We start from the raw sequence: 9,451 nt of genomic DNA, 5'->3' as shown, positions 1-9,451 counted from the left end.
CTGTTGCTGGGAATCTTAAGCTAGTTTAGCATCTCTAGTGTGTGTGTGTGTGTGTGTGTGTGTGTGTGTCCAAATGTCCAAATCTGTGCAATATTCTAATCTAAACAGTGAGGGTTGGAGACCCCTCCACCTTCTATGTTATAAATCGCTGCACGTCGCAACTCCCCATAGGGGATCAGACAGTTTAATTTAAAGGACCCGCAGGCCACCAAACTATTGGGCCAAATCATGCCAAAACTCTGGAACAAACAATGCCCTTTCTCCGAGTAGGAGGTCAAGCTTTGTGCCTACTGTGGAAAGCACCTAAAGGAACCTAGAGTTACATCGTAGAGTTGTCAGATGTTGGATGTTTGGAAAGCGCACTCCGAACTGATGGAGGAGGTCACCTCAACACCTTGGGCATGGAGGTCACTGTCACTGCTGAAAGCACTTGGTGGGTGGGGGGCGCAATCTGTAGAGAGACTGTAGCCCCACTACCCTAGCTAAGAACATGCCACCCTTTCAACCACAGGATCCCCACGTGTCGATGAACCTGCCGCTGTCGTTCACTGCGGATTCTGCTGGGATTCTTTTAATTAAAGAACAACATGTTTGCTGGTCAGCGGGCGCCCCCGTGACAGGGCTTGTCGCCTTATTAGTGCTGGAATTAGTGCGGTTCTGCCTGGGCTTATGCCAGTCTAATTCAGGAGTGGGGGGTGGCGGTCCTCGTGGGAGGACTGAAATTGCAGGTGTTGGATGTTGATTGTGTGTTTTGCTGATGCATGCGGATTGCGGGGCTTGATTTTTAATCAGGATATTTTTTGGGGGGGTTTCTATGAAGAATTCAGCTGAACAAGGAGCTCTCTGACACCGGCGAAAGCAGGCCATTCCCCTTGTTTCCTCCCCTACTCCTGCCCCCACCACCCAGAAACCGTCTCCGTAATGAACCCCGTAACCTGAGCAGCAAGAGCTACACCGACGATCGGGTTTCGGATCTTTGTTTCCTTTCCTCGAAAGGATAGTGGAAATCCACCACCCACTCACACCAAAGGCTCGCTTTACATACACTGAGCACTTGATGCCCCCACTGTCCAACGCACCTGTTTTGTTAGCCTTTTAACCTTCCTGTCAGCAGCTTTACTCAAGACTGGACAGCCCCTATCAAGCTGGACAGCTGGGCTTCCCCAGGCTGCGATTTCCAGCCCTGGACAGACCAGGCTGCGCCACTTTAACCTCAGCTACTTTTGTTTGTTTATTTGTGTGCGTGACACATTTTTAAGCAACTGTGGGGGTGAGGGCGCTGTCCGGCTTATGAAATGAGAGGCAGCCAGATCAGCCAGGCCTCCCTGTCCGGACCCATCTGCGACACAATCACGACCTCAACCGTAAAAGAAACCCACTTGTGTCGAAGAAGAGCGTTTCAGAGAAGAGCATAGCCTAGCTTTGCCTTTCCTATTTGGGTGGGGACTTCAGATGACCTTTGAACTGTGAAAGGACATGATCTTGCATGACTAACCAGCCTCTATAACTGGATCCCCCCTTTCTTTAATTAATTTTTTTAAATGTCAGCAGTCGGCGGTAAAAGAGATTCAACCAAATGTTATCCAGCACATTTAACTCAGAAATGAGGGATAGCATGAGTGTGATGGTGGGGGGGGGAGGGGGGGTAGATGTTTATATAGGGGTGTGTCAGAAAAGAAACAAAGCATCCATAGAAGGTATCATGTAGGGATGAAACCCACAGAGAAGGTGGTAAAAACTCAGCATTGATCTTATTAACAATAACCCCCCTGGGTAGTCTGTTCTCCTGGTTCTTATGTTGTGCAGATGCAACTGAGTCACTGTGGAGATGCAGCTGCATCTGCACGGGTGCTCTGCCAGTGACCGTTTAACTTTTTTTTTAATTTTAACTGTTTTCAACGCTCCCCCCCAAAAAAACTAAGGGTGAATTAGTCTGCCGCCTTAGGGGTGTAACAATACAAAGGTTTCCACTCAAAACATTAGTCCCCATTCTGTTAATAATAGATGGGCAGGGGGGTGAATCTGGTATTGAGTAGGTAGTATAAAAATCCTAAAAACTTAAAGGAATTCACAATCCTGTAGGGATCAGCCGGAATTATCAGGACGAGAACGGCCAGAATTACGGAATCAATCCTTCTTTGCACAAAGGATTCGATTCTGGGCCCGTTTTAGGCTTTTAAGACGGCTGCCGAAAATGTTGGGCATCATAGTTGATACTGGGGGGGAGTTTGGTTAACCCTTTGTCCATCAGTAGCAGAAGTGGACTCCTCGACAGATCAGGAGTGCTCAACTGACATACATCACATCTGAGTACACTGTGACTGGTATTTCAGAATTACCACCTTCTGATATCTATCAATAAATCTTCTCAAAGTATCCCATTCAATCCGAAGATCCTCTCCCACCCCCCGAAAGAAAGTGCCTTGGTAGTCCGGCTGCTGACGTGAGACAAAGGGTTAGAATAAACCAGTGGGCTGCCAAATCCTTCATGGTGCCTGACAGACCATGCTCTGGTATAGGTGGATAAAGTTTGAGCACATCTACAACATTTTAAATATATCTACATTTCCTCTCTACATTTTGCACCCTGTGCCCTCGCTGTCATTGCGCACTCTCTCTCTCTATAGCTCCTGTAACTGTGCTGGACTTAAAAAATGCTGTGATTTGCTAGGCATCAACTGTAGTCAATTATAGCACTGACGTAATCTTATGCAGAAAAGCAGTGCAATTAAACCTAGTAAAAATATATATACAGAAAGAACACAGTGACAGCAAGGTGCATGAGTCTAAAACATAGAGCAAACGTAGGGCTCAAGTGGAAAAACTCACAGTGACCATTTACCATGGTACAATTTCCAGAACGTCACACCCCAAAGCCAATTATAATTATGAGCATTGGCTTTTTTTTTTTTTGGAATGATCTGGGCAAGAAGCTACAATGCCTCCCTGTTTCCATATGGGTCTCTCACCCAACTGTCTGGAACCAAGTTTGCAGAAAATATATGTAAATTGAACTGATCGCCGTGGGGAAGGTGAATGAATATTCATAAGATGGACACACACACTCTCTTTCACACACACACACACACACACACAGCGCGCATGGAAAAGTACAGATATCCTTTTACAGTGCTTCAGTTTTTTCCGAGCGCAGTGTGTGAATGTGTGGTTGGGAGAAGCGCAATTTGAAAACCATCAAAGCCACTTACAGAGAACTTGAAAAGAGTTACAGTGAGGGAAAAAAGTATTTGATCCCCTGCTGATTTTGTACGTTTGCCCACTGACAAAGAAATGATCTATAATTTTAATGGTAGGTGTATTTTAACAGTGAGAGACAGAATAACAACAGAAAAATCCAGAAAAACACATTTCAAAAAAGTTATAAATTGATTTGCATGTTAATGAGGGAAATAAGTATTTGATCCCCTATCAATCAGCAAGATTTCTGGCTCCCAGGTGTCTTTTATACAGGTAACGAGCTGAGATTAGGAGCACTCTCTTAAAGGGAGTGCTCCTAATCTCAGCTCTTTACCTGTATAAAAGACACCTGTCCACAGAAGCAATCAATCAATCAGATTCCAAACTCTCCACCATGGCCAAGACCAAAGAGCTGTCCAAGGATGTCAGAGACAAGATTGTAGACCTACACAAGGCTGGAATGGGCTACAAGACCATCGCCAAGCAGCTTGGTGAGAAGGTGACAACAGTTGGAAGAAACACAAAATAACTGTCAGTCTCCCTCGGTCTGGGGCTCCATGCAAGATCTCACCTCGTGGAGTTTCAATGATCATGAGAACGGTGAGGAATCAGCCCAGAACTACACGGGAGGATCTTGTTAATGATCTGAAGGCAGCTGGGACCATAGTCACCAAGAAAACAATTGGTAACACACTACGCCGTGAAGGACTGAAATCCTGCAGCGCCCGCAAGGTCCCCCTGCTCAAGAAAGCACATGTACAGGCCCGTCTGAAGTTTGCCAATGAACATCTGAATGATTCGGAGGAGAACTGGGTGAAAGTGTTGTGGTCAGATGAGACCATAATTGAGCTCTTTGTCATCAACTCAACTCGCCATGTTTGGAGGAGGAGGAATGACCCCAAGAACACCATCCCCACCGTCAAACATGGAGGTGGAAACATTATGCTTTGGGGGTGTTTTTCTGCTAAGGGGACAGGACAACTGCACCGCATCAAAGGGACGATGGACGGGGCCATGTACCATCAAATCTTGGGTGAGAACCTCCTTCCCTCAGCCAGGGCATTGAAAATGGGTCATTGATGGGTATTCCAGCATGACAATGACCCAAAACACACAGCCAAGGCAACAAAGGAGTGGCTCAAGAAGAAGCATATTAAGGTCCTGGAGTGGCCTAGCCAGTCTCCAGACCTTAATCCCATATAAAATCTGCGGAGGGAGCCGAAGGTTCGAGTTGCCAAACGTCAGCCTCGAAACCTTAATGACTTGGAGAGGATCTGCAAAGAGGAGTGGGACAAAATCCTTCCTGAGATGTGTGCAAACCTGGTGGCCAACTACAAGAAACGTCTGATCTCTGTGATTGTCAAAGGGGTCAAATACTTATTTCCCTCATTAACATGCAAATCAATTCATAACGTTTTTGAAATGCGTTTTTCATTATTTTTTTGTTGTTATTCTGTCTCTCACTGTTAAAATAGAAGCTGAGGGCAGGGGGGGAGAATACTTCTATAAAACAAATTACTGCGTACAATCACCAGTATATTTATTTTAAGAGGAATGCATTTCTGCACTGGACACTTTTATATCTAGCTTATCTATGTGATTTCCTCACAGAGTAGGGCTCAGTAGAGAAGGTATGAGCTCTGTCTGTAAGATTTGGCACTGGTGGTGGCATCCGACACCAAGACGAGACATGACCTGACCTTGGCTTTGATAGTTTTTGTCCCCTTGGACTTTCTCCCAAAAGTGTGGTGACCCCAATTCAAAACCTTGGAGAGGCAAAAAAGCAGGATGCCAAATCAAACCCCTGAACCCACCCCCTCACAGATAAACAAACCCGGGAACTCCAAACACAGATGTTCAGATATGTATATCAGATGCCAGACTCTCAAAGAAAACCCAACGAACAAACCAGTCCACTGAAGAGCGGCGATTCAATGCCCCTCCCCTCCTGTTGATTGCGCCGTTGTGTGTGGGGGGGTAGAAGGGGGGAGGTCCTGTTTCCAGGGACCAGAGAGTGTCAGTCTGTGGTCCTCAGCTCAACACAGTATAGTGTCCCGAAAAGATTTGCAAGATCAGGGATGAGGTGGGAGGGGATGTGTTTTTGGTGGGGGGGAGTGAGAGAGGGGCTCCCTTATAATATGGGAACTCATACTCACATTCTGTTTGACTCCTATTACCAGATTTTTCCTATACCTGAACTACAAGGTTGTATCAGTGGGGCAGCAGTGGGGACCAGACTGAAATGACATACTATGTGTTTGTCGGAATCTGTTTTTGATTAGAACATTGGGGGGGGGCAACTTGACACCCCCTTGCACAGTTGATCGTGGTCGGCCAAGGTCCCCGTGTCCTGATAGGTTCCACCGTCAAAATCAACCCCCCACTTGGATCTTGGCTGAAATAGGATCCCCCTAGAGTGGGTGGAGTTGGCCACAGTACAGTGGGGCTGATGCTGCCAGAAGAGGGGGTGGTTTTTGTATCCCATATTAGGTCTCAATTGCTGGGATGGGGGTAGATTTTTGCAAGGAAGCATTCTTAGACAATCTAGGTAACACACAGCAATCGGGGCAAGGTCGTGGGTTGACTGCTTGTCAGGGACAGTTGACTAAGAGGAATGGGATCGGCTCTGAGCCAGTGGGCTTGGGGAAAGTACCACCTTGGGTTACCGTGGTCAATTGGGGTGATTGTTTCAAAAGGTATATCTGGTTCAAGCAAGATCCACTTGTTTGTGCTGGGAGAAGCTGAGCCCATTTTGATTTGTCTGACCCACTGGAGGGGAAGGGATTTTGACGTGGAACCTACTGCTGGAACCTCATAGCCTGGCCACAGGGACTGCTCATCAGCATGCTGCCCACATAACAGGATTGGTGTTGAAGAGGGAGGGCTACTGCACACAGGGATCCAGTGAGCATTGGAGTAGCTGGTGTGCACTGGGTGCAGTGTTGCACGCACACCTCTACAGACCCACAGGCTGCGAATGTGATTGTGCACTATAAAAGCTGGTGGTGAGGTGTCTAACTGGGTCCCAGTTGCCAGGGGGAGGGTGATGAAACTGCTCAGAAACTGTACTGCTTCAGAGTGGATAAAATGATCCCTGTACAACCCTGATTTTTAAATCATATGGGTTCTTACTTGGTGCTGAGAGAAATGCCTACTCTCCTACAGAGGAGGGCAGAGCATAGGTGCTACCTAAAGAGACCCTAGCAGAGATTAACAGAGTCTTTTATACAAAAGACACTGGAAACTGGTCGGCAAAGGGCAGCCGGGCACTTGGAAGCTTTGAGGCTCAACTGCCTTGATCTCTTAACTTGAGAGAGGATCTTAGGCATCCACACCTTTTATTGAACTGATGGGGAAGAATTAACGGGGGGGGCTTGCTGTAAGAATCTAGCAACGAGCATCCGCTAAGCTCATGGCGACAATGAAGCTCCATCTCTCTCCCCCTGGCGCGTAGGAATGGGATGCAAGAGACTGCAGTCTCAGTGACCAGGCCAGAACCCTCTGTATCACAGCACGCCCATGGCAATCAATTCTCGTGGACATGTGCACACGCAGGACTGTGATGGAGAGACTGCATTGGGGCCTGGTGGTGGTTGGGGTCAAAATAGAGACTTGGGGGAGAATAGGGGGTTTAGTAGTAGTTTTGATTAATCGAGATATACTGGGATTGGCAGTCATTGGGAGCCCAGGAGGGTCCATGCTGTCAGATTCACCTATTGGGTGTAGTTCAGCCCACCCAGTGCCAGTCCCAAACTACAGTGCAAGGGCAGATGGGGCTCATTACAGTAATGACAGAAATAGACACTTCCTCCATGTGGAGGCTACAGCCATGGAGCCAGAGCCCAGGCAGCTCCAGCATCACAGTGAAACTTGGGGCCCCTAGTGACAATTTGTGAGACCATTTCACCTTTACACACATACTGATTATTTGACTTAAGTAGTTATGGATTGGATTTTGTTTTGTGGACTCTACAGTCGCATTCCAGGGCAGTGATGTGTGGGGAGATGGCTCCCCATGCTTTGGATTTGTAGTGGGGTGGGATTGGGTTTTTTGGAAGGGGGGGTGGGGGGGCAATGATTGAGGGTAAATGGGCATGGTTAAAAATGCCCCCAGATATCCAGATAGCCAGGGTGTTTCCTTGCATCACTCTTTTACAACAGCTGGTGGCTCTCTTGGCAGCAGTGAACCGGTCACTGCCTGCCGCCTTCTCTCAAAGTTGTAAATGGAGCCATCTATGTCAGTCGGAGCCCCCATCCACCTCTCGCCCCGTGAGAATGAGTGGGCGGAGACTGGTTAAGGATAGAGGGGTGGAGGGGCATGTCTCCATCTTCAGCCAGTGGGGCTGTGGGGGTGGGGCTGTTTCCTCTGAAGAGGGTGTGGCTTTATAAATACCTTTCTCCCGGGAGAAAGCGTGGAGCACAGTCGTTCAGCAGGGTCATCTCACTTAGACTGAAGTGCAGCTCTGGGTCCACGGATGCTATGAAAGGTGCTGCACAAACACCAGCCGTTCACTCAGCAGAAGTCTGCCGAGTTGGTGGAGTTGGAACAGAAAGTAAAATAAAATCATTGTTGCCTTCTCTTTAAGGTTGAAAGGAGTGGTCTGTAGGGTCCTGTAGTTTCCAGAATGTATGCATCACCAGTCTTCAGAGGGAGAGGAGAAGGCAGCTGTTTTGTTTCTCACTTCCTGTAGCCTCGTCAGAAAATGGAATGCATTCAGTCCAGACAGACGCTCAAACAAAAGGTGACAACTAGCAGATATACTGGGTCTCTGCATTTTATTTATCACTGTAAAAGAATTTAAGATAGAAATGCTGAATTTTCTCCTCTGTACTCTCTCTCCTTTTTTTCCCTTGGTTTTGCTCCATTCTACATTGTCCTCTGTAGTCAGTGTGCACAGTCTTCCTCTGATGACTGGGAACTTGAAGGACAGGATGTTCATTGGGTCCTGCTATAGGCTGCAGACAGATACTATAGTCTGTTATTTCTTGGCATAGTAAAAACACTAGAAACGGCTTGTTTTTTGTTAAAATCGATGATGATCGAGGTCGATGCTAAAAATAAAAGATATCAGGGTGGGGGAGGATAATGTGCTTATTCCGATTCGGTCCATCACTACAACGCCCCTCCCCCCACCACCCCATCACTTGCCCTAGGTGTGACATTTTAAACGTTCCCTTCCTGTGAGGAAACAAAAGTCCAAAGTGCTGGGTTACACTGATACCCGGTGTAGTAACACTTGTTAGACGAATGAGAAAGTCAAGAGATTTTGGTTTCTTAACTGGTAGGGCAGTGCTAACTTCTGGAAAAGAGAGAGAACTCCTTGGGAGAGTCTAATCTATTTTAGATTCAAGGCTGGCTCATTTTCAGAAAGTGTCCCCTTTGTGAATATAAAATTAAGGTTCAAAGAATATACAACCATCGTACCTTTTTCTTCCATCTTCATCTGAGCAGCATCTGTATGTTCAATATCAAAACGAAGAATTTTTTCTCTCTGTCCGTGTCAGCATAATTATTACATTATGACAGCTTTGTACACACGCGCTCACACAAAAAAGGGCAAATCTGTACGACATCACATATAAAGATGTACAGTTACTATAATACATATTGCACATTCGCAAATGCCTTTTCCCGACGCTGGTGTGTGTTCGCTCATCTCTGCGTGACGTGCACGCTTCCCTAGCCACGCTGCTTCGGGCGTCATGTGCTTTTCTAGGAGGTCTTTGCGAAAACTGGCTTCTGCCTTTTTCAGCCCACTTGCCATGCCTGCCCGAATCTCCCTTGCTGACAAAGAAAATGAGAGGATTCGGCGGTCAGGAAACGATACGTGATAAGGGCTGAAATGGTTTTGTCATAATACCGCTGTCTAACGCCTGACCGTTTTGCTCCACGTGCGTCCCGCTTTCTGTCAGTGCATCGGTTTCCCTCGGCCAGGCAGTCAAAGCCCCGCGTAGGTGCAAAAATCACTTTTCTCCTTCCGGTATACCGTACCAATTCTAAATGCAGAGAGAAGAAGCCTCTAAGCAGGATCGCGGGGAGTTCAGAGTCTAGTAATGACAGGATGTCCACCATTAATAATATCTGTGTATATATATATATATTTATTTATTTATCTACCTATTTACATGCTATAGTGTCACATAATGACTAGTGGTTAGACCGTCTGGGTTTATTTGAAATGGTGTTGGCTGACCCTTCTCCTTCTCTCCTTTCCCCTACCGAATCCAATCTCTGTGGTCCCTAACCATGGTA

Source organism: Amia ocellicauda, chromosome 14 (genome assembly GCF_036373705.1).
Source record: "Amia ocellicauda isolate fAmiCal2 chromosome 14, fAmiCal2.hap1, whole genome shotgun sequence".
Lineage (NCBI taxonomy): Eukaryota > Metazoa > Chordata > Actinopteri > Amiiformes > Amiidae > Amia > Amia ocellicauda.
The sequence above is the reverse complement of the archived record's forward strand: the minus strand, read 5'-3'. Positions refer to the sequence as shown.